This window comes from Podarcis bocagei, assembly GCF_964188305.1.
Source record: "Podarcis bocagei genome assembly, chromosome: 3".
Classification (NCBI taxonomy): Eukaryota; Metazoa; Chordata; class Lepidosauria; order Squamata; family Lacertidae; genus Podarcis; species Podarcis bocagei.
The window spans coordinates 62,995,168-63,022,336 of record NC_138127.1 but is presented as its reverse complement, the minus strand read 5'-3'; the positions used below and the strand labels follow the sequence as shown (position 1 = coordinate 63,022,336).

The 27,169-nt window shown below is 43.7% G+C and overlaps 1 long non-coding RNA gene across 1 annotated transcript; it reads right to left on the bottom strand.

Annotated features, from left to right (window-relative positions):
• Positions 1–5,064: 5,064 nt before the first annotated feature.
• On the bottom strand, positions 5,065–26,943 carry LOC308582795. Its single transcript, XR_014005854.1, has 3 exons — positions 26,548–26,943; positions 5,718–5,800; positions 5,065–5,244 (listed from the first exon to the last, which is right to left on the bottom strand). It is a non-coding gene; the product is annotated as an uncharacterized lncRNA (long non-coding RNA).
• Between the last annotated feature and the right edge of the window lie 226 nt (positions 26,944–27,169).

Below are 27,169 nucleotides of genomic sequence, written 5' to 3'. Positions count from 1 at the left end.
ACCATCTCGTCCTCTATCGTCCCCTTTTCCTTGTGCCCTCCATCTTTCCCAACATCAGGGTCTTTTCCAGGGAGTCTTCTCTTCTCATGAGGTGGCCAAAGTATTGGAGCCTCAGCTTCCGGATCTGTCCTTCCAGAGAGCACTCAGGGCTGATTTCCTTCAGAATGGATAGGTTTGATCTTCTTGCAGTCCATGGGACTCTCAAGGGTCTCCTCCAGCATCATAATTCTGAGAAGCTGATGCAACAGAATCGTCACCCTGTTGCCTACTTACAGATGCCCTCAGACTATCAGTATTTTGCGGGAAGAATTCAAGTCTATCAGTGGCTAGTAGCCATAGTGGTCATGTTCTACCTCTGCTATCAGAGTCAGCATGCCTCTGAATACTAGTCGCTGGGAATCAGAGGGGGCAGAGTGCTGTTGCACTTATGTGCCATTTTCAGGCTTCCTATAGGCATCAGGTTCATTTATTTATTTTTAATTTAATTTATATACCGCCCTCTACCCTCAGGTCTTAGGGCAGTTTACAAAACAATATAAAAATATAAAACCACAAAATCCATAATCAAAATAACAACAACAACTCAATAACTCATTGTGAGAACAGGATGCTGGACTAGATGGATCATTGGCCTGATCCAGCAGGCTCTTCTTATGTCCTTAGGATAAGGAGTGTTTGTGAACAATGGAGACTCTTGGAGAGTTCAAGCCTGCTGACATGGCCATCAAGGTGACACGAATATAATGGGACAAGGGCAAATCGACCTAACCAGAAGGGGTGAATCACTGAAAGATGAAAGGGCCTTCTTGGTAGTGGCGCCCGCCCTGTGGAATGCCCTCCCATCAGATGTCAAAGAAATAAACAACTATCTGATGTTTAGAAGACATCTGAAGGCAGCCCTGTTTAGGGCAGTTTTTAATGGCTGATGTTTTAATGTATTTTTAATCTTTTGTTGGAAGCTGTCCAGAGTAGCTGGGGAAACCCAGCCAGATGGGCAGGGTATAAATAATAAATTATTATAATAATAATAATATTATTATTATCTTACGAATATTTATAATGTTATCACCCGATCCCCTTTTGCTTCCTATTAACAGCTTCTGAATAGCAGTGAAAGGAACTCTTGTCACTACGTAGGCACATTCCAAGTTAGACCATTAGTGCACCTAGCTCTGGCTGGCAGCAGCTCTCCAGGGTGTCAGGCAAGAGTTCCTCTCAGTCCTATCTGGTGGTGCTGGGGATTGAACATGGGACCTTCTGCATGCAAAGCAGATGCTCTTCCACTGAGCCACAGCCCTTCTGCATAGCTCAAGTGGGATAGCACAGTTGATAGAGCAGGGGATGCTTAATCTCAGGGTCGTGGGTTTGAATCCCAAGCTGGGCAAAAAGATTCCTGCATTGCAGAGGGTTCGACTAGATGATCCTTGTTGTCCCTTCCAACTCTACAGTTCTGTAATTTCTGCTTACCACCAACAGAACTGATAACCAATGAAAGTGGCCGGTGTGTGTCCATCAGTTTCCCTGAAAAAAAGGCTATCGTCTGATGTCCTTCAAGGAAGATCCTATCATGGAGGAGAAAACAGAAGTGGAAATGCAAGAGGTTGTAACAGTAATGCGGTGAGCTGTATGCTTCTCCGGTGAAAGCTGTTCTGCAACTGCGTTGGTTTTACAAAATTACACAAGCACCCACAAAATTTTGCAATGGGGGCATAGTCTACAAACCGAAAAAATTGAATTGCATGCTCATCTTTGTGGCATCTCTAAGGTATAGCACAATGGAAGAGGGGGGAAAGTGGAGTTACATGGGTGAGGAATTTCACTTCTGTGTGTGCTGTATGGTTTAGTTCTCATGGCTACCTCTGCTTTTTATAAGTAGAGTGTTTAAATGCCCAAAGAACACCCAAGTTCATAGAGCCCTTAATTCCAGAGTTGTGCTTAGGATTAGGAGAGATGGACCAAGCCACTAGTGGCTCTATATCTTCCAACACTAGGAGTTACAGCTCAAATAGGGTCTGTTGCTCAGTGGCAGAGCATCTCCTTTGAATGCAGAAGGTCCCAGCTTCAGTCATCAGCGTCTCCAGGCAGGGCTGGGACTGAAACCCTTCCTGAAACCCTGGAGAGCCATTGCCAATCAGTGTAGCCGAGTTGTACGGGCCAAATGGTCCAACTCAATTTAAGGCAGCTCATGTTCCTCATGTAGAATAAAGACGCAGTGCCCTCACATTCTGTTTGATAAATTCTGTCACTCAAGAGTATTTACATTTGGACCACAGCCATATGCTTATGTTGATGACACAGAACAGTTGATTACACAGAAGATTTGTGAGGTTCTTCCTTTGCAGACTCTGGTTCATAATAAGAGCAGGGCAATTTCTGATTATAGATAGCTCTTTGATTTAGTATACCATATTATAATTGGACAGAACTGAAGGTCAGCTACACACACACACACACACACACACACACACACACACACACACACACACACCAAACACACCATTTTTTCATGGAAATTAAGGACAAATTAAGAGAGAGTACATATGTCCAGATTCCACAAATTTGTTGGCTTCTGGTGAATCATATTATGGTATTAATTTGACCAAGTCACCATGTAATTTTGTCCGCTTCTCCACCCTATCCCCATAGAAGGAAGTGGCTGTTCTTGTTCCACTTGTTCCCATCTGTAAATAAACTGTTTCCTTATCTATATAATAATTCTCCTACAATGAAGCCACACTTTTGCTGGGGGCCCTATTCTACACCATAGTTCTTTAAGGCAAAGTAATGGCTAACCTGGCCCATGTTAACTAGGTTCTCTTCCCCTCCAGTTTAGCCCATGATAACAAAACCTCTTGAAAGTTTATGCATTTGCAGCTACTGGAAATATCACAACATGCATGGAAGGCCTAACTACAGCAATAAGCCTCACTCCTTCATGGGTTTAAAATGCATCAGTTTAGGTAGGCTTAAGGTACATTTCCAAAATGCAAAATTACCTTTGTTACTGGACATTTGGCCTACTAGGAGTGTGGTAGGGCTCCTTTGCTGTTGGAAAACTATTCCACATGCAAGAGAGCTCTGCTTGACACTCCAACAAGATACCTTCCATTGCAAAATCTAGCAGAGCAGGTAGTGTACAGCAGCCTATAATAAAACTGTACACATATCACAGACAAGCACAGATCATTCCCTTCCCTCTTTATCAGATCAACCCAATTGTGGGTCTAGGTGGATAATAATAATAATAATAATAATAATAATAATAAGAAGAAGAAGAAGAAGAAGAAGAAGAAGAAGAAGAAGAAGAAGAAGAAGAAGAAGAAGAAGTGTATACCGTGCTTCATCCCAGGGTGGTTCACAACAGAACACACAAAATGAGAATACAAAACACAAAACAAAACAAAAACAAACAAATAACCCCCCTCCCACAAACACATTTAAAATGCCATAGAATGTTCAACAGCCAAAAGCCTGGTTGAAAAGTAATATTTTTTACCAGGCGCCTAAAGATATGTAATGAAGATGCCAAGCAAGCCTCCCTGGGGAGAGCATTCCACAAGTGGGGAGCCACCACAGAAAAGGCCCGTTCTCATGTTGACACCCTCTGGGCCTCTTGTGAGGAAGCTACACAAATAAGGGCCTCAGATGGTGAACAAAAGGTCCAGGTTGGTTCATATGGGGAGAGGCGGTCCTTCAGGTATTGCAGTCCTGAGCCACTTAAGGCTTTATAGGTCAAAATCAGCACTTTGAATTGGGCCCAGAAACTAATTGGCAGACAGTGCAGTCGGGCTAGGATTGGTGTAATATGCTCAAACCGTCTTGTCCCCGTGAGCAACCTGACCACCAAATTCTGCACCACTTGAAGTTTCCAAACCATCTTGAGAGGCAGCCGTATGTATAATGCATTGCAGTAATCGCAGTTGTCTCTAAGTGGTGTACAGGAGATCCTGTACAATAAGACTAAAAATGAGTTAAAAATAGAAAATTGGAATTCAATTAAAAAGCCTGCTGAAATAAGAGCCAGCTTCGCTCACAGCTGAACCCAAAGAGAAGTCAAACTAAACAAATGTTTGAGCCCCTGATTCACTCAACAAATCTTCAACTGATCCCTAAAATGCAGTTGCATACCCATGCAACCACAGCTGATAGTTAAAACACACACACACACACACACACACACACACACACACACACACACACACACGGTGTGAACTATAGGAAGGCATATGAGGAAAGAAGCAGCCTTTGCCTTCAATGAGGTTTTGTTTGCTGGCTCCAGATTCTTCCAGTAATAACCCTTCTGATAATAAACTATCGCTGGAGCAATTTGCCCAGGAGTACTGTGGCGATGTTGCAGTGCCTGAAGCCACCATACATCTCCCTGAGGAAAGAAAGATGTGGAGTTACCAGACTCTGAATCTGGAACTGGCAGCCCCTTTAAAAGTTCCTGAATTGAGACATTGGTCTTTGGGAGTCATTGCCAGGCCCTACATGGCTATGGACCTTGTTAAACCACCCCCTGCTGTCCCTGGGAACTCTTTCTCCTATGTCCTCTGGTGTCAGAATCTGGCCAGTTGCCTGCAAATTGGCTGTGCTGAGATCTGCTCCTAAGGACCACACCCTGCCAGGGGCGAATGAAGGCATTGTGACACCTGGGGCAGGGCGGGGCATCGCATTGTATGACGCATGCGCTGTACGTAGCAAAGCCACACATGCGCTGTACATAGTGGTTTGCCAGCACCACTGCTCCAGCGCCATACGGATGGTGCTGGGATCCTCTGCTTGCGGCTGCAGCCGCAAACAAAGGATCCTCCACATGCTGCTGCAGTGGCGCGATGGCTGCTCACGCCGCTGTGGCAGGGCGAGCCCCCGTGGGGTGCCTTCTTGTCACCTCCCCAGACATGGCACCAGGGGCACACCGCCCCCTCCTGCACCCCTGTTGCAACACCACTGCACCCTGCTACCTGTTGCTGGTCACCTTCTGCTCCAAGCTGGTTCCTGCCCATCTTGGTGGGCTCTCAGCCCAGTCAGAACATGCCAGGATGATAGTAATGTCAATGGGTTGTTAGTGATATATCTCATTTTCTCCCTTTCTCCCATAACAGAGGAATAGAGAAAAGCAGGGCAATTTGTGTTTACCTTTTGGATACTGCAAGTGCTGGGCTTGGGTCTAAGATGCACCACCAATACGGCACGGTTTTAAACTGCTTTCAGTGTGTACTGCAGACATGCCTTTAGGATATACTGTAAAGTGAATCAAGAATAAGTTTTATATGAAATTGCTTTGAAAGCTTCTGTTAACTGCAGTGAGAGTAACTGAAAATGAAGATTAAAGCTCAGATGTTCTGAAACGCTCTGCCACAAGTCGTTGCATGCCTCTCTTGTGAAAAGAAGAAGATCTGAGCTATTTCCTCTTCTCCTCACAACGATCTTGTCCTTCACTCCTCCTGGAGGCTCTTTGGCAATCCAGGCGTGGAGATAAAAAGACATGACATTGCAGTATCTTTGGCGGCTCCCTTTACCAAGCAACAGATCTGCAGAGGGAGGGCAGCTCCCTTGTCATTGCACAGCTAACCATACCAAGCACAGAACACTTGGACTGAAACAAAGACACTAAATAGCAGCAATGAATTTGTATGCAGGAGAGTAACAATGTTATTTCGAAAACAGTTTTACAGCATTGGGGGAAGTCGAGCGGTTTCCAAAGAGCTACTTGCTCGTGTGTTGTGTCTCCAGTGACTTTGATAAGATTCAGAATACAATAATAGCGATCCGGAGTGTAGCCGCAGAATGCAGTGCACTAGAGAAATTACAGCAAAGGGAATCTGTGTCAGTGGATTTCTTTCTGAGAAGGGCAAGCCCTTCCTCCTTGTCCTGAGATTCTTTGTGCAGCTCTTTGAACTCTCTTTGTGCAGCTCTTTGACCCACAGATTGGGTGCATGTTGCTTATATGCTGTTAAAGAGACAGCCTTCACAAGACACTAATTCACATTCTGCATTCAACCTGCAAGCCATCTGTATATGGCATACACAAATATGTACTGTGCATTGGTGCCATTTAAGTGCAGCTGCCATGTGGGTGCCTGCCTGCTCTGTGCATCACACTATTCCTTATTTGGTGGTACCGTCTGTCTGGCAACATCTCCTATGTCAGGCCCACACAATCATTCACAGCAACCATGAATCCTTAAGCCATGCACTGCAGCAGCTTTCTTAAACCACTATATGCTTCCAGCAGTTTCCGCCAGGGCATCTGGTAGTCAATGGTCAATGAAAAGGTGTGTTGCAATCTTCTCTGCTTTTATTAGAACTGGACATGCAAATGGAAATGTTAAGACTCTGCAGTAATAATAAGCTAATTACTCTCGATAGACAATCTCCTCAAACTCTCAATCCACAGAGCCCATTCTTGAATTCTTCAATGCTTACATTGCCTCTGTCTTAAAAAGGGGATTTGTGATCAGATTATCATCAAAACTGAGACAAATAGGGGAAAGAATGAGCACTGGAAGCTGTCTTGCACCAAGCCAGACCACTGCTCCATCTTGCTAAATGCTGCCTACATTGTCTGGCAGCTGCTCCTGTCTGGAGAATTGAACCTGAGATGTGCTCTCCTACTGAGCTAGGCGGATAAGAAGCAGGTGAAAAATTATTGGCGTAATCTGTGCTAATGCCTTCTTCTTGTGTGTACTAATGGCCTTGAAATGGCAGAATAGCATGATGTATGTCAGGACATAGCAAAATTCCCCCAGCAGGGGCCTGGGAATCTAGGAAGCAGGTTGATATGGTCCCATAACAGCTTCATTCAGGTTGCAGCCAGGTGAGCGGATCAAACTCCAGGAACACAGCTCACCAAAAAGGGGGCAAGGAAGGCTATGAGTCCTTTTTATTGTGCATTCATCATTATATCGTGCTCATGATGATATTGGAGCAGTTATATGCAACTGCACTTTCAATACAACTAGCAGCTGGAAATGTTTTGGGGTAGTTATACCGCTTCTGTTGCAATAGGTGCCTGTACTGTTGTTTCTTGTTAAAATCTCATAACTTTTTATACGGAAAATGATGTTCTCTCCCCCCACCATTTTTAATGCATTATAGTACAAGAGCACCTTAGCAATATACCAGATTGTAACTGCTTTTTGTGATGTAGCCGCTTCCATATACTTCCTATTGATGGTGGATACTGGCATTCCTTTGGTTTTTGTGTCTGGAGATGAGTGATGATTTAGCACAGCCATCATATAACCTGTACAGGGAAAACTTAAAAAGCGCCAAAAGGAAAGTCCAGTAGCATGGCATCTTAGCACAACTAACTTGCACTCAGAAAAAAGGGGTGATGGGGTGGGGAGTTCACATGTGGATGCAATAATGCAGAAACATCAGAGAGCATCACAGAACAACTGATAAAGTGGGGTGGTGTCTCCAGTATGAATTCAAGTGCACTACTAATGCATCAACAACATGTTGCTGCATACTTCCAAAATAAAATAGCCATCTGAATAGGCCCAGAGCTGAAGAAAGGTTAGGCAGATTGTGACAGAGAAGTCTAACTTGCTGGCTGCAGCCAGGTCCGAGAGCAGCGTACCTTGGAAGGACTTATAAAGTATTCTCAGGCAGCCAGAAGGTACCGTATTTTTCGCACCATAACACTCACTTTTTTCCTCCTAGAAAATAAGGGGAAATGTCTGTGCATGTTATGGAGCGAATGCCTACGGATGGCGGGGGGATCTGCTGCAGTCGTGAGCAGAGGATCCATGGTTCCCCTTTCTTCCCTCCTCTGTGGCTCGCTTTGAAACAGCAAAGCGGGAGAAGAGCTGCTGAGTGGGGAGGAGAGAGGGACAGAGAGCCTGCTTGCTTTAAAGGAGCAAAGCAGGAGAGGAAAGGAGCCGCTTACACGAGTGTAAGTGGCTCCTGTCCGGTTGGCTCCTTTAAAGCAAGCAGGCTTTCTGTCCCTCTCTCCTCCCCACTCGCTAAATAACAGCAAAGGTTTTTCAAGCAGGCTCTCTGTCTCTCTCTCCTCCCCACTCGCTAAATAACAGCAACGTTTTTTCAAGCAGGCTCTCTGTCTCTCTCTCCTCCCCACTCCTCTTATAAGAGCCTTCTCCTCTTCTGCATTATTAACAGCATCCTTCTCCACCCACCCCACGCGTGTTCCCTGTCTCTTGAGTGCTTTTCCTTCCCTCCCCACTTAAAACATGGTTACAAAGCACGGATCCACACGGATCCTCAGGATTTTTGCACTGGGTCACCCCAAATTCACCATCTGATCACATAGAATGTCCATGGCTACAGCTTGCACCAAAAAAATCACGCACCCACTGTTGCCTGGGGCCGCAGTGGTGCAAAAACGTGGTTACAAAGCACGGATCCACATGGATCCTCAGGATTTTTGCATTGGGCTACCCCAAACTCACCGTCAGATCACATGTCTGTGGCCACAGCATGAACCACAAAAATCATACATCCACTGTTTCGTTTAGAATATTTTTTTTCTTGTTTTCCTCCTCTAGTTTTTTGCTCTAGTATGTAATTGACATGCATTGGCTGAAAGTACTGAGCATCCTTTGGGGGGGGGGCGGAAAGAGGAGGAATGTGAGAACAGAAATTGCCTGCTGCTGCTCTCAAAAAGAGGCGGAAAGAGGGGGAATGTGAGAACAGAAATTGCCTGCTGTTGGTGAGCGTACATTCAAATGGTAGAGTTGTCTATCAAAAGTCACACAAGAAAACATCTGCTCACGCAGAGGGGTTTCCAAAGCATTTTATGGGGATGGAGGGGCACATAGAAGTCTGGGATGAGGTGCAGAAGGATGCAGCAGGAGTGGGTGAAAATAAGAGACAGAGGCATAGGCGCCGACTCCATGGGGCCTGAGGGGGCCCGAGCCCCCTCAAAAATTTGTTTGGGGGGCTCCGCCCCCCAATAATCTCGGGCGCCCCTCCAGCAGAGCGCCACCGCCGCCCCTCCCCCAGCCCAAAATGCACAGGGTCGGGCTGCATGCCTCCTGCCCTCCCTCCCGAGCAAAAGCTCCACCCAATTTCCTTCGGAGCTGATTAATAGGCGCAGCACGCTCTCCCCTATTCGCTCACGAGGAGGCGGCGCCACTTTATCTGCATATTCATGAGCTTATTTATTATTCATGAGCTTTCGCGGGCTCCCCCAATATTTTTTATAAGTCGGTGCCCCTGGACAGAGGCAGCTAATAGCAGGGAGGAGGGGGCAGGAAAGCCCTATTGCCAGAATGGCCTTCTGCTCACATAACTTGGGATACAACCCATAACCATCATAATTTACACCACTTAGAGAATACTACTGCAGACAGTGCAATACAGACACAACTAAAAATCACCAAGCCCTTCCTATAGACTTACAATCTCAAATCACAACAAACCATTCCACTTTATGGAATTAAAAATGGTATGTAAGCAAGTATGGCATCATGCTTGGAGCCCTAAGCACAAACTGATGGTTATTTGGAAGTAACCCTCTTTGAAATCAATGAGATCTACTTTCAAATGAATATGTTCAGGACTTTGGTCACAAGCCATTTGTCTGACTGACAACAATGTTTGTTTCATCTCGCCTCTCTAATGGCTGCAGTTTTTTGTTTTGTTTTTTAATTCGTATTGCTTCACGGGAATCCTTACTCTGAAACAGGCTGATTCATACTATCCTTTGAAGGTTTCTTTGTTATGCTTTACTGTATTGTTGCATTTAGGGCTGCTTTCTTGGCCAGCGCTAATAATGGTCATTAAGGATAAAGCCAGAGCTTCTTTCTCAAATATAAGTAAAATAAGGCCATGCTTTCTTGACAGGTATCAAATACATTGATATTTTGGGGAGATCTTGTGCCTTATCCAAAACCTCTATCTCAAAATTATATTTGTGTCTACTGCACAGGGTCAATAGATGAAGCGTGACTGTAGACCTTAATTATTCAAGGGAGGCGATGGCATTGATTGTTGTTGCAAGTGTACAAAGAGGTCTTTGGCATCAAAAAGAACCACCTACAGTAAATGGAAATTATCTATAGATGTAAAGGGCACTGTTAATTTTTTCTTAAGGAGGAAAAAATAGCAGAGTAAATCAATGCCTGACAAATGAAGAAGAAGAAGAAGAAGAAGAAGAAGAAGAAGAAGAAGAAGAAGAAGAAGAAGACGACGACAAGTGAGCTGCTGGCAGTGAGAGCTAATAGGAGTTCTACGATAATATCTGACCAAGTTCTTCTTTGGTAGGTCATTCAGTCTCCTGCTGATTAAACCTTTCCATTACACTTCCCCCTCATGGCTTCTGTGTTTTGTGTATCTCTGCTATAAACATGAGCCAGCATTTACTGAAGAGGCAACATAAAGGTAATATAGATAAGTGATCCCCAGACTATGATTAAATGAGTTTGTTCATTTTCTGTGGGAGAACCGCTGCAGCTCAGAGACAGAGAAACTGTTTTGAATGCAAAAGGTTCCCGGTTCAATTCTCCCCTCCCCAAAGATGTATTTGTTAAACATTTCTAAACAATAAATCAATTCCAACCCGACACAATTGCAGTGTGATTTAACGGCAGTGTACACACAAACGCGAAATCTATTTTCCTGTTGCAATGCAACTATCACTAAGCAACACAATCCGCAGGCAAATTCACAGGCAGGTAACCATTATCCTGTGGTGTGCTGCAGGCAGGTGAGGATCTATGAAGTTATTCCTGTAACTGGATCTTATCAAATCTGTCATGTTTTGCAGTGCCTGGTGATACACCAAATGCTCAGAGATGGGCGATGGTCCAAATAGTACTTATCTACCCCTCCCAAGAAGGCCCACTAGCTGACCTCCAACATTTAGCAATTTTTATTCTAACCACTGCCAGAAGTACCACAACCAGTTCTGCATGTTCAGGTTCAGTTCTTAGCATCTTGAGGCAAGGTTGGGAAAGACTCATGCCTGAAGCCCTGAGTTGTAGCTGTCAGTCAGTGTAGACCAGGAGTTCCCAAACTGTGGTTCACAAGTTCCATTCCAGTGGTCTGTGATGTACCAGTATTAAACATACATATTGATTTTTAATTGTATTTTTATTGCTTCTTTTATTTCTTGCATTGCATTTGATTGTATTATCAGTTGCATCCTATGGAATTCAAATTGTAACGCAAGGAAATAATGTATAAGAAATAAAAGGAGCAATAAAAATACAGTTAAAAAGAACACAGCATCTAGCACAGCACATTACAGCTGCAAGACCCTCAGCAATCCTCAAGGCATCCAGGAGAGACAGAAAAATTGGGAACTACTGGTGTAAACAATACTGAGCTAGATGCATCAATCATCTGACCTGGGCCACAGTCACATACATTAAAAGTGGTATCATACTACTATAAACAGTCATGGTTTCTACAAAGAATTCTGGGAGCCATTGTTTCTTATGGGTACTGAAACTTGTTAGGAGACCTCTATTCCCCTCCCAGAGCTACAATTCCTATAGTTCTGAGATTGATTTAACATAGGGAACTATGGGAACTGTAGCTCTGGAAGGGGGAAATTTTCTTCTAAGAAGTCTCAGCAGCCATAACAAACCATGGCTCCCAGAGTTCTATGAGTTGCTTCAAGTGATATCATGGTGCTTTAAATGTATGGTGTGAATGTGGCCTTGGTATAAGTAAGGCAGCTTCTAATGCTCCTATATTCTCTTCACCATTCCCTTCGGCGCTGACACGTTCCAGCCAAACAAAAGTGCTCAGCAAGGACATAGGCCGGGGCACAGCCTAAGAAAAGTCCCTGGCATTTGTCCCCCCGCATGTGAGGTTCCCCAGTCCTTTGATAAGAGATAATATATCCTGTTAATTTCTTAGACACTATGACCTCAGACTTTGCCCAGGTATTTAACAGCCACATCTGCTGTCTAGAAACCAGAGTTTCAAATTACACTACTGGAGCAAGCCTTGTTATTTTTCCAGGGCTAAGGCAATTTGTGGATGGGGCTGTGTGACAGCAATACGGTTCCTTTAATCATGTGGGTTGTCCGTTTAGCTTTGTAAACAAAACTGTAATAAGAGTAATAAAAAAAGGTTACAGCACAACAGTATTTCAGAGTTTACTGCCAGGTAGAAATGGAAAGGGATAGAAGATCATAAGAACATTTTCTGTTGGTGTTTTTTTTATTATTGTCTTAAAACCAACAGAACTTTCTTTTTTAACTGAGTCGTTGCAGATCTTGCAGACCTTTCTGTGCAAACACTAGCTTCTATTAAATTAAATTAAATGGCAAAATGTAGCTTTCTTTTGTGTCTTAGTATCACTTCCGAGAGCAGTAAGGGAAGGGGGTGGGGGAGAGGAACTGGCAACAAAACAGAATAAATAAAAATCCCTGTGCAAAGAGTGGGCATGATCCATGCACAGCTAAACATGATTGAATCCCACCCCATTGCTATCAGGGGGACAGATTTAAACATATGCTGAAATCCAATTATACTTAAAAGTATTTCAAGTAGACTGGATCATTTCACGCTCTGCCAGTTCAAACTCCATGGTAAATCCAGCATCTACATTGCTCCTGAAAATGGACCTTTGGCCATGCAATGAAAACAACTGTTTTGAAAGTCACACCCTTTCTGTTTCCCTTTATTTTAACTGCCTTCTTCTGTTTTATCTTTTTTTCTCAATTGCCTTCCTCTTTGATTTCCTTACTGATTTCAGTGGAAACTCGCCCTGCCTCCTGCTGCTGTTGCTGCAAACTGGTGTTTTTCACCCAGGTGGCATTAAATCTGCAGGGAACGTACCACTCCCACTGCCAAATTTCTGAGTCCCCGTGTAAAATAAAGGCAAAGAACGAAAGAAGAAATGTGTCCATATTCATTTTTATTTTAATGTTAAAATGAATTGTTTCAATGTTAAAACGAACATGGGTGCATTGTTAACATGATTGTACACCCTAGCCACTGTGTCAAGATTTGATGCCTTACTTGCTTCTCATCCAAAACCCACCCATAAATCAAGAGGCAATAAATTGCAAATAACCTCCAGTCAATGTTTTCCTGTAAAACCCTGACTGTGTTTTGTATTGCAATATATTTCTTCTGCTCTTAACTAAACAAAGAGATCAAGGCAGGTGGAAATTTGCCATTAGCTTCAAAGAGCAGAGTAAGGTGAAAAAGAAGTATCCGTGTTTACCTGTTATCTTCTCTACTACCTTGGCATTTGTTATCACAGTGTGAGTCTGTGTGTTTATGCTGTAATTATGACTCATAAAAAGTCCCTCTGGGTTTATTTAGATGTGGAATCTACAAGAGTGTAGTAATGTGTGGGAAGAAAAGCCTGGCAGCCATGTTCAAAGCAGAAAACCGACCTGCCTCTCCCCAAGGAGATAGCCCCACCCTGTTTAAACACCACCTTTTCTTTCTATTCCACTTTTAACCCATGAAGAACCACAGAGAGAATATATAAATGGGCTTTCTACCTTCCTTCTCTATATTGAATTTATAAGGATGGTGTCTTGGTCAGACACAGTTGGCAAAACAGCTTAAGGTACTCCTATCACCTGTGCATTCAACGGCCGAATCCAAGCGTGCCCCCAAACTGCAAACATTCTGCAAAGAGTATCCTAACAGGAGCTATTATTCCAGGGCCCATCACCTTTTTTTACCAGGAGCACCTCCACTCAATCAGTTGCCTTGATCAAGCTAGTGGTGCAGCAATGAAACTGCTAGCACATTTGCAAAGCTAAGCAGGGTCCAGTATGGTTTCAAACTGGATGGGGGACCATGTGTTGAGATTCATGCATTGCAGGGGGTTGGGCTAGATGACCCTCCAGATCACTTCCAACTCTACGATTCTATGTATTGATTAGCTTATTTGCCCATTTATAGCACATCAGCACCACCAGATACCAACTGAGAACTTCATCATCTAAAGCTGTACTGCTGAAGAAGGCCGTTTACCTCTGAGAAGGAACACTACATAGAGTGGAGCTTTTCGCCAGCACCTATACAAGACTACACTGCCTTTGTTGATCCAGGTAGACATCTCCCCAATTGGCTATTTGGCCTTGCAGTGACCAACACAGTCCCCATTGCACATGTGGGTGTTGAGTATGCTGCAGCAGGGTTCCTGCTTCTCAAACTTTGTCTGGATTTGCCCTTTGAAATTATGCATCCCTGTACGAAGAGGCCTTGTGTGTAGTGTGGGCTTGCATAAATCTCACATGAATCTCTGCTCTTTTTTCTTAGAGTTTCAAGAAGATCAGAAAGATCAACTTACGCAGAAGTTTAGCCTTGAACCAAAATTCAAATCAAAGAGAATTTTTAAGGATATGCATATTATGGAAGAACAAGAGGGAAAATCCATAAGTAGCTTTAATATTTCAAGAGATGCGTTAGCCATAATTTTATAACTTCTGCGAGACAGCTTTTTAAGTATAAGCAAAGAAAATATTCTCGTTCATTCTCTAGAAATTGGGGTTCTGCATCAAGGAAGAATATCAATTGAAACACATCAAAAAGCCCTACAACATGCACAAACAGCCTAAAGCAGGGGCTGGCAATCTCAGGCCCAGAGGCCAGATAGGGCCATCTAAATAGCTTTATACAGCCCTTGGCACTCTTCCCTCAAGCTCCACCCCTTCTCCAGGCCACATCCCTCACCAGCACCAGTCTGGAGTGTGTCCTCAACATGAGATGGTACTGCTTGCTTGTGTAGAACCTCTGGCTTTTGGATGGATGGAATGTAGCCTACTGATTAAACGGAAGAGTCACCTCTGTTGGTCCACCCACTTTTGCCTCTGGCTCTGCCCACCAGTAACAGGAGCTCCTCCTCCAGGAATGTTGACTAGAACAGGATGTGACTAAAAAAGGTTCCTCACTGGATATAAAGGAGTTTTGGGGAATCCCCAGCCTGCAGGTGTAATTGAGTGCTCTGAGCCTCAGAGGTTGGCCCACCCAGACACTTTTGGTGAGACATGCCCACCTTTGCCACTCTTGATGTCAAGGTGCAGGAAAGTTCAAGGTGTGGTGGCTGCAAAGGAATTGTTTGGGTGTTCCTCTTCAACCAAGCCTTGGGCTGATTAATATTCTATAGCCTTTTAAATGTGTTTGTGGGAGAGGGGGCTGTTATTTTTTGTTTTGTTTGAACTATTTATTTGTGTTTTTATCTTTTGATGAAGGGCAGTATATAAATCATCTATCTCTATCATCAGATAGATAGATGACAATCTATCTATCATCTATCTATCATCTATCTATCTATCTATCTATCTATCTATCTATCTATCATCTATCATCTATCATCTATCATCTATCATCTATCTATCTTTCTTCCCATGGACTGCAAGAAGATCAAACCTATCCATTCTTAAGGAAATCAGCCCTGAGTGCTCACTGGAAGGACAGATTGTGAAGCTGAGGCTCCAATACTTTGGCCACCTCATGAGAAGAGAAGAATCCCTGGAAAAGACCCTGATGTTGGGAAAGATGGAGGGCACAAGGAGAAGGGGATGACATAGGATGAGATGGTTGGATAGTGTTCTCGAAGCTACCAGCATGAGTTTGACTAAACTGCGGGAGGCAGTGGAAGACAGAAGTGCCTGGCGTGCTCTGATCCATGGGGTCACGAAGAGTCGGACACGACTAAACGACTAAACAACAACAACATCTATCTATCTATCTATCTATCTATCTATCTATCTATCTATCTATCTATCATCTATCTATCTATCTATCTATCTATCTATCATCTATCATCTATCATCTATTATCTATCATCTATCATCTATCATCTATCTATCTATCATCTATCTATCTATCATCTATCTATATCTATCTATCATCTATCTATCTATCTATCATCTATCTATCATCTATCTATATAAATTCTATAAAACTATAAAGCATTCACAGCATAGATCCAAGGTTTGAAGTATATGAGAGGCCAGAATATTACCCTAGTTATGCAAGAGGACCATGGTTGGCTTGTGGGCCAAAACCATTAATTCCACTTCACTAAGAGCCCAAGTTAACCCCACATGCAGAGGGAAAAACATGCCTAGAAATCTGCAGGAAAGAGGGTGTGTGACTTGAGGAGAGAATTATAGAGGGAAAGTGTGTGGTGTGGAAAGGGGTAATCACCTGCTCCCCACACCACTTCTCTGCTTCATTTTGTCCTCTTCCTAGGCAGATTTTCTCTAACAAATGTGGCTGTCAGAGTTATGCTCCACACGGTTCTGTGTAATGTTTCATTATTCCCCAAATATATTCCTAGAAAAGCTAGCTGTCCAGTAATATAATGCCTCCAGCCTTCCTTGGCAGTCTGGGCGTTGATTCATTTCTAAATTGAATTTGTTCCAATTCAGCAAGAGTGAATTTCTTACCCTGTTTGTCTCTATGAAAGTACATATGTAATGTAATCCAACCATCTCTATTATTATCATACACATAACTTTATTTATTCACAATTAAACACCCTACTTTGCACTTATAATTGTTGCAAAGGGCCAGTGAAATTATAGGTTTGTTTACAAATGTGTTTGATTTGTCTTTCATCTTTCATTTGATTCTCTTAATGGAATTTTAAATTCTAATCCTATTCTTTTAATTTTGCGAAAGCTGTAGCAATATTCTCCATTCCTGCATCCAGATCATGTGAAGGTGAATAGTGGTCCCTATGAAATAGCACTTGTGTACGCGGGTGGTGCTGTGGGTTAAACCACAGAGCCTAGGACTTGCCGATCAGAAGGTCGGCGGTTCAAATCCCCGCGACGGGGTGAGCTCCCATTGCTCAGTCCCTGCTCCTGCCAAACTAGCAGTTCGAAAGCATGTCAAAGTGCAAGTAGATAAATAGGTACCGCTCCAGCGGGAAGGTAAACGGCATTTCTGTGAACTGCTCTGGTTCGCCAGAAGCAGCTTAGTCATGCTGGCCACATGACCCGGAAGCTGTACGCCGGCTCCCTCGGCCAATAAAGCGAGATGAGCGCCGCAACCCCAGTCGGCCACGACTGGACCTAATAGTCAGGGGTCCCTTTACCTTTTTACCTGAACCCAAACTGTTGAAACCTTATGGGTAGGTTAGAAACCAACTGAGTTTCTGGATGATGGGAAACCTCCTGTTTGAAACCTATTTTTAAAGGCTAAAGAGTAAACCCTACACAAATCTAGAGTCGAGTCCCAAAAATGGTTTGATGGCGCCTTGTACGCCTCCTTCCAGCAACTCCTGTAGCCAAGCTGATGCCAAACATATTGTTCTGCTTTCTGTTCAACCACACCAGTGAGGCTGAGAGTGGGGTCTTGTCACCTGGGCAGCTCAGGACTGCCATATACACTGCCCAGGTTTGTGCCCCAGGGAGGTCACTTTGGTGCTGCTAACACAGCAGTTTGATTTCATTCCTGGAGGCGCACTCTGTTGTCTCTCAAGACAGGCAGATGCCAACAAATTATTTTCATACAAAGATGTCTATATTGATTTTCACTCAGTATAGCCAAGTGGTGTACAACATAATTTAAACAATCAAATATGATTAAAACTACATAAAATATACAACATCATATAGCGGAGAGAAATGAGTGGGCAGGTGATCAATAGTCTGTAAATGCTCAGGTGAATTAAAAAGAAGTCTTCAGTTGCTGGCAGAAACACACCAATAAAGGTTCCTGCTGGATCAGCCAGAGAACATCAGATCATTAAGGAGAGACTGTCCTGTAAAACGCTACAAAGAACAACCTTCTCCTGGTTTTGCACCTATTTATTGTATCCCACATTTTTATCCAAGGAGATGAAGGTGGTGTACATGGTTCTCCTTATTTAACCCCCACAACAACCCTGTGAGGTAGGTTAAGCTGAGAGGCAGGGACAGGCTCAAAATCATCCAGTGAGCTACATGGCTAAGTGGGGATTTGAACTATGGCCAGTAAAATTAGGGGGAAATATATCTGCCAAACTGCTTGACTTGTCCATTAACTTTCTTGTTAAAATCCCTTCTCTAAATCTGGCATCAGCTGGAAACTGGAAAAGCTTTCCTTTTTACTGCATCAAGTTGAGTGAGGTAACTTCCATGCTTTCGATATAACACTCAATCAAACAGCGTCATACAGTGAGCCCGCCATTGAGCAGGGGTTTCGTTCTTTTTTGGGGGAAAATTATTAAAAGTTTTTTGGCATAAAAATTCAAAAATAAAACACAGATACAGAGGAGGGGTAACCCCCCCAATAAACTACTGAAAATACAACATCACTTTTAGTTGTTGCACAAGGAGAAAAAGGTGGGACAATTCAGTTCACAATAAAACCTCTCCACATACTTTTCTGTAAAACTGGGGGTTTAGTGGACTGTTCAGTTGAATTAGCATAGGAGAAAAAACTTATGGCATATTGAGTTAAAAGGATCCATTTTTGATGAACCATTAAGGACTCTCCATTTATATGTCAGGTGTCCTGACAATGCAGTGTCCCATACTTTTGCTAGCCACTCCTCCTGAGAAGGACGTGATTTGGACTTCCAATGGGAAGCCACTATCAATCTGCAAGAAGTAGCTAGATCGTTCCAGGGATTGAGCTTAAAGCCAAAATCATTTATAGTTAAAACACATTGGGTTCAGTGGTGGGTGGGATGGCCAAAGTGTTTTTTTCCTGGAACTCTGTCCTCTTTCCACCCCTTTTAAATTATTATTATTATTATTATTATTATTATTATTATTATTATTATTATTATTATTATTGCCATGCATGTAAAGCTGAATATGCACAAGTTAACTGTGCGTAAATTGCGGTCTTGCTGTAATTTTTTGCAGATCATTCAAATTTAATTTGTGTTCAGAAGGAAAGCCCAGATTCTTTTCAACTAAGCTATTCTGAACTAATTACCCTCAATCTTAATTCTTATGCGTTTGACTTTTCACTCTTATGACACCTTGTTCTTTTATTGTTGTTGTTTGCTGTATTGACTTTGGTCCAGTTCATTCATTTGTGATTTTTGTATACTTAGATTTGTGTAAGCTGCAAATGTCATGGTGATATTCTCCAAACCTTGTATCCAGGTATGCAACAGTCCCTGTGCCATGGCACTTGATAAGCAAGCATAAGACACTGAGAAGCCTTAAGGGTGGGTTGCTAGCAATGGATTTAGGGTATGGCAAAATGTACAGAAGGGAAAGGAGGAGGTGGGGATCATAAAGAAAATGATTAAATAAAACCTGCCTGTAGTGCATCCACAGTGCGATCGTAGAAAGCCAGGTTCTCAACAGTTTGCTTACGTTTACTTGATTTCAAGATGTCTATGTCTTCCTTTAAGCTTGTAAAGCACTACACTGCTTACTACCTCTGCATCTGATCCACAGGGACACCAGTAGTTTCGACACTGTTCATCTGAAACTGGCCTATCCTTATTTTTGCTGCAGTTAGGGAAACAAATTAGTAATGCAGGAACTCTTATACTGGAAAAAGCTCAACACTTCTGGCAAAGGCCCTGAGAAAGTTTTGTCTTTGGCTTGGAATATTCAAAACTATTTGATAGAAATGTGACCCTTTCTCCAAACTTTCTAAGATCCAGAACAACAGACTTCTAAGTTTGGGTCCTCCAAAGTAGAAAATCTCTCATGATTACAGAAGCTTTAAACATGACTGTTCTAAACTTTTTAAAAAATTAAATGCAATACTGCTGTTATTTTCGTTACGCTCTGAGAAAATAAAAACTTATTTGTTTAATGAAAACTTAATTGAAGAGCTTTGCAAAATGAATGCATCTGCCAAGTGATATTCTTAGCTCCCTGTTTTCCCCTTATTTTGTAATGTGTTTCCTGATAAATTCTTGGCTTCTTCCCATTTTCTGTGAGGCTTTTCTTTTTTGGCCTATTGAACTAACGCGTTTAAAGTCATGAATAGAGCCAGAACTATGTCACATGAGGGTCACAGATTCCATAGCTTCCTGTTTATTTGTAAAAGGGTTGTGGAGGTTATTCCCAGAAACTTAATTAGAAAAAAGAGGCAGCTGGGGGTAAAGTTAACTTATTTTCAGAAGAGGAAATCTAAAACATGAACATGCAGCCCCCTTGTATCCCAAAGTCACAAACGCCATTCAGAAGAAAGGAATCAGGTTAGATATGGTTGTGGAACTTGCTTCTCATGAATGGTGTAGAATCTCTTTCCTTTATGATTGCCAAAGAAAAATTGGATTGGCATCTATTGGATATATGTTATCCTATGAATTGAACAGATGACTATGGGAAAACCACTGTGAAGATCTTTTGCACAGGTCTCATTTCAAAAGAAATAGGAACTATGCAAGTGTATGCCGCTCCCATTCATTTAAATGAGGATTTTTGCAGGAGACAGTCCAGCTGGACTGTTCCCAAGAGGATCCTTTGCAATCCAGTGACTTCAATTGGTTGACTTAATCAAGTAGTCTAAGCAAAACAGATGGTGTAATCATTACATCTGAATTAGCAATTTCCCCCCACAATCCTTTTGTTCCCTAGCCAAAGCAGCATACCAGATCCTAAAGCCATTTGATAGACTTGTAAAAGGCTATCTTTCCTCAAGAAGTTGGTGTGTGTGTGTAAAAATACTAAACACAATATTGATTGAATTCAAGTATTTGAAAGAGATTCTGTTGATTTACTGAAGGGACCTGTAAATCCTTGTCCCCACCATTCCCCCTTCCTAAACTAGCTGGGGGATGGGGTCCCTCAGCAGTGATGATGGAGCCTCCCAGGCTGCTGGGATTAGATTGGATTCATTCAGTTTATGTACTGCTTCACAAAAAAGGGTCCCCAAAGAGATTTACAGGGACAGGATAAAAACTATTGGGACACAATAAAAATTCATTGGGAAACTTTTAATATTCATGATGTGAGTGCTCTGTCAGAAATTCCTGAGGAATTCAAGGCTTCCATTGGTCTCTCCCAAGAAGATGCCCTTAACACTACTCTTTCATCCTTTTATAGGGCCAGTGTGATGTGGACAATGACCTATCAGGCAGGTGAACCTATCACAGCTGAGCACCCTTGCACCATCCCTTTTGTGCTAGGCACCATGTTATCACCCTGTTTATTTTTAATCGGTCTTTTAATTAGCAGTAAAACACTTTTCTTGCTCTCGCTCTCTCTCTCTAATATTAGTGGAACACCACTTAAATGAGTGTTATAGCAGTATAACAGTAAAATGCTAATTTAGAAAATGCTTTTTTTAAATATCATTTCACACACACATGTATATGCTTCCATACTACCTACCAATCTATCTATCTGTCCGTGTGTGTGTGTGAGAGAGAGAGAGAGAGAGAGAGTGAGAGAGCGAAGTGGTGAAAGTGTTTTGGTGTTAATAAAAAGATCAATGTATACTTCTTGATGCTTCGGTTGAAGACGATGGCCTCACTGAAGAGGTCACTGAAGACCACATATTATTAGTGCTAGGAGCCACCTATCTGGAAGCAGCATCAATCTGTTATTGATATTGAGATATATATATATATATATATACCTCTGTTCTAGTAACAAGAAGCCGAAAGCACCAGCCTGAAGATGACGAGTGAGACCTCGTCGAAACGTCGCCTAGACACCCCAACTCTTACACGGGAAGACACCCGAAGACACCAAAACCTGCATTCCTGTACCCGTGAAAATCTACGAAAGCAAATATATATATATATATATATATATATATATATATATATATATATATATACTTAGTTGATCTCTAAGGTGCTACTGAACATTACACACACACACACACACACACACACTGTGTCAGACCAACATGGCTACCTACCTCAATCTGCTATTATTTTTATTTTTGGTGCTCAATAAAACGAAAGTGATCTGGGTGTGGCGGAACTTTCAGTAATTTTGTTGTCATGAAATGGTCACTATCAGGTTCATTTTAGGCTTTTGGAGCACTAAGCCTCTCCAGGGATAGAGTACCGACTAGGATGGTCCCTCCTAATGGACTTATGTATCCAAATGGTTTCCTGACAAATATTAGGGATTTCCCTGTCACTTAGCAGGTAATTTCGTTCAAGGCCTTTAGAACACAGAAATAGACTGAGGAGTTGGCACAATTGCTCCTGACCACCCACTCGTAAATTCCCTGGTTCTATGAGGAACTTGGAGTGATGAAACAAATGGGACAACATATAGAGTGATATTGGTGGAAAACTCAGGATGAGCCTGATCGAACATGGCCTAGAGCCCATTTAGGGCTCATTCTGTGGCACTGGTAGTGATGAAGACGTTTTTGTTCTCCACCACCATTGTATCTGCACAGAATTGGGTGGTCAGGGGCCTATTGCACCCAGGCCCACAAGATGGTAGTGAGGTCTATTCAACAGCCTGCTATATAAGGTTACCATATTTTTTTTCAAAGAATCCAGGGACACTTTTTAAAAAGAAAAAGAAAAAAAGTTATTTTTTAAAAAAGAAAGAAGTAATATCTTCTCTTCTGTGGTCTCCTCTGTCACGCAGCCTTCCTCTGGGCTCTGGTCTGGAGCTCTAGCCGCCGTGGAGTAGGTTCGGGTTGGGTCTGGGCTTGGCCACGTGTCCTTGCCCACCCAGTGCTCTCCTACCTCTCCTCCTCAGCAGCAGCGACACAGCAAGATCAGGGCTTCCCCCTTTTTTTCTCCTTCCTCTTTCTCTCTCTTCCTTCTCCTTCTCCTCTCCTCCTTCTCCCTGAGTCGGCTCCCGGGTTTTTACTGGCCCCGGGCACCGCTGGGCAATTGGCCAGGTGCTCTTGCTCCTGGCTCGATTTGGGTCATGGGGGGTGTCAGCAGTTCCTCCAGTTGACGCACCGGGCGTCCCCGGTTCCCTCTCGGCAGTGGCAGCAGCAGTTTCAGCAGCCCGGAGCCAGCCTGGTAGCGCGGTTGGCTCTGGCTGGCTTCAGGAGCTGCTCACTGCCATGGCGCCCAACATTTTGCCTTGCTGGAAGTCCCCATATGATGTGTCTTATGCCGTTGAACCAATCACGCAACATTCATTCCCTACTAATAAATCTACAACACTCAAAATACAAATCCAGGGACATTAAATGAAACCCGGGGACATTCCGGGGACAGATTTTGTCCGGGGAAAGATTTGTAAATCCGGGGACTGTCCCCGGGAAACGGGGACATCTGGTAACCACATGCTGTGACCAATGTGCAAGAAGCCTTTCAGCCAAAATGATCATAGCCATTCTGACTTGGATGCCATAAGAACACAAACCACGGTTATTGCAGAGCTAGGTTTTGCAGCTTGCTCTTAACTTATCTAGTTGTTATGGATACTTTTCAGTTTGTGGATCTTGAGGACGTGCACAGAACTGTGGGAGAAGTGAGACAGATCCCATGATGTGTATGCCCTTGCCCTTCATGGTATATAAAAGCCATCAAGGGGAACTGGCTGAGCAGGTAGTGGGGATGGTGAATACCTTTCTGCAAGAAGCAGCTGTTCCACTGGGCCTAATTTTAAAAGCCTGTCCCAAACCCCAACATGTTGGATCCAGTTACAATAAAGGAAGAAGTCAGGTATAGATTGCCCCTCTGCAAAATGAAGAGGGAGAGGGAGAGATTATTTTTCCAATTCCAGCTTGAAGCTACAGAATCCTCTGTATTACAGCCAAATCTTGATCAACTGCTTTGCTAACTGATCCAACTGCTTGAGCAAATTATATCCATTATTTCAGGGGCTATCTTGTTATTTTATTCAAAGGGTTGTTTCATTTCTGTAGAACATCATTAAGCGATTCCATAGTCCCCTACAGAAATCATCCTGCCATTTTATATTTCAGCCAAAAGCAAAATCTGAGTTGTTTAGTATGTTTGTCTTTTTCAAGCAGTTGTGCAAGGTCTTTCTTTTTTCATTTTTAACAGGCGGATGGTATTACAGCCAACTACCATTAGGTGTCCTCTAGCAGTAACAATTCCTAAAGACAGTGGATGCTCGGGTTGCGAACAGATCTGTGCGGGAGGCACGTTCGCAACCTGCAGTGTTCGCAATCTGCAGCGCCGCGTCTGCGCACAAGCGGATTGCGATTTGGTGCTTCTGCGCATGCGCAAAGAGAGATTTAGCGCTTCTGCGCATGCATGAGCGCCAAAACCTGGAAGTAACCCGTTCCAGTACTTCCGGGTTCAGCGCAGTGCGCAACCCAAAAACGCACAACCTGAAGAGTCTGTAGCCCGAGGTATGACTGTACTGTATAGAACTCCCATGTAACAATGGAAGCCCTGCAGGGGTTAAGCTCAAAGGACTTTGATTCAGCTCAGTTTTACAGAGCAAACTCCCCAAACAAAAAAGGACCTTTGTTTGATTCTAGGAATGCATTCGACGCCTTAAAAAGAACAACAATAGTCAGGCTTTGAGGTGAAGAGGAGGACAAGAAGTGTGGAAGCATTTTTGCTGATGTGGACTATATATTTTTCTACCTTTTCCGTCAAAGCCTACAAGCGTTGTGTCTGATGTTTGTCAATATACTATATTAAAGGAACCCGATGCGTGCCTCCCCGTACACATCTGAAAAAGGTGCCTCTCCCTCCCTGTTTTCGCTAGCAGTTCAGAACCGTCACAATTTTCTCTCCATGCTCAAACACGCTAGTTCTTGGCTCCTCGCCAGTATAGGCAAACTACACATGCAATTTTCCTTTTACAGAACCTGGAGGCTGAGCAAGAGGGCACAGAGGTACGTGACTAAAACATCCGAACTTCCTCTTTCATAAGCCCATCACATGATGGAAGCAATTACAATTCCAGCCTTGTCTCTGTGAATTGCAGACGCATTGCCTCACCCTAGAAACCCGTCTCCCTCTCCCCTATGCCTCCCTCTCCCCTCCTCTTTATGTGTAGGCAGCAGTTGCTGCAGCCGGCTTGGAAAGGATCCAATTTCACTCAGGAGAAAGAACGAGGGCAGAGGGTGGAAGACAAAAACAAAGATCTGTTTACTAAAAGTATACAGCTTCTTCGGGAGGGGGGAGGAGGAGGAAGGCAGAGAACGCAGCTGACAAAGAATTCGGCAGAACAGAACATAAAAGGCATGGCGGCTTTGGAACTGAAAACAAGCCGCGTTAACTCTTGCCTGTCCAAAAAAAAAAAAAATGAAGCTGAGGTGGGAAGGGAGGCGGTGCCGCAGTTGCCATTTCTTTTCAGAGAAATTCCAGACGTTACTGATGGCCGTCCATTGTGAAAAGAAATACATTTCTCAGGGAGATCCCGGCTTCCCTGGTTAAACAGCGCCCGCGCAAATGTAAATATTATATAGATGTGCCGATTTCATTTCGTACACACACACACACACACACACACACACACACACACACAAAATGATCCTGCAAGGCTGTTTTATGAGGTTGGACAACGATCGCATTGTTTGACGGGGCCACGAAGGGGAAGGAGCGGGAGTGGGCGTAGATGACTGGCTCAGAGCTGTGCGGGGAAGCATAACTAGGCGAAGAAGGAAGGGCAATGTTTACGTTTCATCTAGCCTCGCTGGGGAGGCATCAGAGGGCAGGAAACCATTAACCCCTCATTGCACGGGCGGGACGGGGGATCGAATTTCTCTTAACGTATCACCGGTTGCAGTCTCCTCCAGTTTAACGGGGAAGGGAATTGCTTGTGGGAAGGGGGGGGCGCTTTGCACCATCTCTTTTGCACAAGGCTCGGGTAGCCTTCAGCAACCCCACTGCACTGGTTTGTGTGCTGATGGGATTGGCTGGCAGCCCTTGAAAGCGCATCGACAGCATCGACTCTGGAAATCCCCACGGGAGTCCTGCCATATATAAATGATTGTGAAAAACAACACGGAACGTGTTGACTCGGGATTAAATGCCTTCCACGATATTTCGGAACAGGTTTATTAATGTGATCTAACGAGGTCAATAAAACCGAGGGTGGTTTGCTCGGGGTGGGGGTGTCGGGGGAAGCCAAACAAACCCTTCCGCTTCATTAGGAAAAGCTGTTCAAACAGTAACTGCATTTTCAATAGCAACACAGCAGAAGCGTCAGCAAGATTCCTCTCCCCCTCGCTTTGCCAATCCAGTTGTAAAGATAATAATCTACACTCTGCTCTTCCAACTCACAACCAGCTCATTCCAGTTCAAATGAGTTTGGTTTTTTAAAAAATAATCTGCCCGGGGCGTTTGCAAAAAAAGAAAAAGAAAGGAGGTCGGAAAGTTGACAGCTCATGTAACTGAGTTTGAGGATGGCGGAAGAGTTAATAGCGAAATACTGCAAATTCAGCCTGAAGGCCAGCGCGGGCTGAACTGCAGTTGCTAATCGGCTCACGCGCCAGGAGGGTCTGTAACTGTAAAGCAGGCTTAGGGTACGAAGAACTGCTGTTGCTGTTGCTGCTGCTACTGCAGCAGCAGGGAGAAATCGGTCTTATGGCGGCGGTGGCAGCAACAGCAACAAAAATGTGCAAGCTGGCCAGGTTGTAGCACTTGGATTTGCAATGCCAAATCGTTCTCACATTCAGCAAAGTCTGAATGGAAGACGAGCGCTACGCCTCGATTAAAAAGCGGCGGCAGCAGCAAAGGCGTGCAAGACCTAGGGGAGAAAGGCGCAGCACATTTCGCCATTTTGCACCCGTCCTCCACGGTAGCCTACAAGGAGGTTTTCATACTACCTTAAGTAAAAGTTAAGCCTGGGAGGAAGGGAGCGCTCATCGCCCAGAAATAGCAGCAGAGAGGGCGGCGCTTAGCGCTGTGACGGCGCAGCGGCGGTACTGCCTGTAAGTCTTTCTCCGTCCCTGGAATGTGCATTTCGTTAACAAGGCATCGAGTGCCAATGGCATAGAGTCACGTCTCCCGACTGCGGCTGCGCACGCCGAGTGTAGCAGAAGCCCTTGAACAAAATGCGAACGTCAGAGCTCCCTTCTCCCTCCCTTCCCCTTTGTAACCTACATAACTCAGCAACAGCAATACTGTGGGAATGGTGACCTAGACGCAAGAGTTTTAGGGAAACGCTTCCACTTTGTTTACTCGGCACGGATTGTGCGCGCACACAGTGGCACTAACATATACACACATATACACACACAGTAGGATCACGCCTTTCCTGCAGGGGAAACGGGGTTTCGTTTGGGGTTTTTAAGTTTTGGTTATTATTCGTAGTGGAAGAAGAATATCTGAAGGTTGCGCGGGGAGGGAAGGAAGCAATTGTTTGGAGAATGTTACACGGAGATGTGCGGGTGCACGCGCTCTACCTCTACCATCTGCGCAGCACACACTGCTCCTGTTTCATGGTTA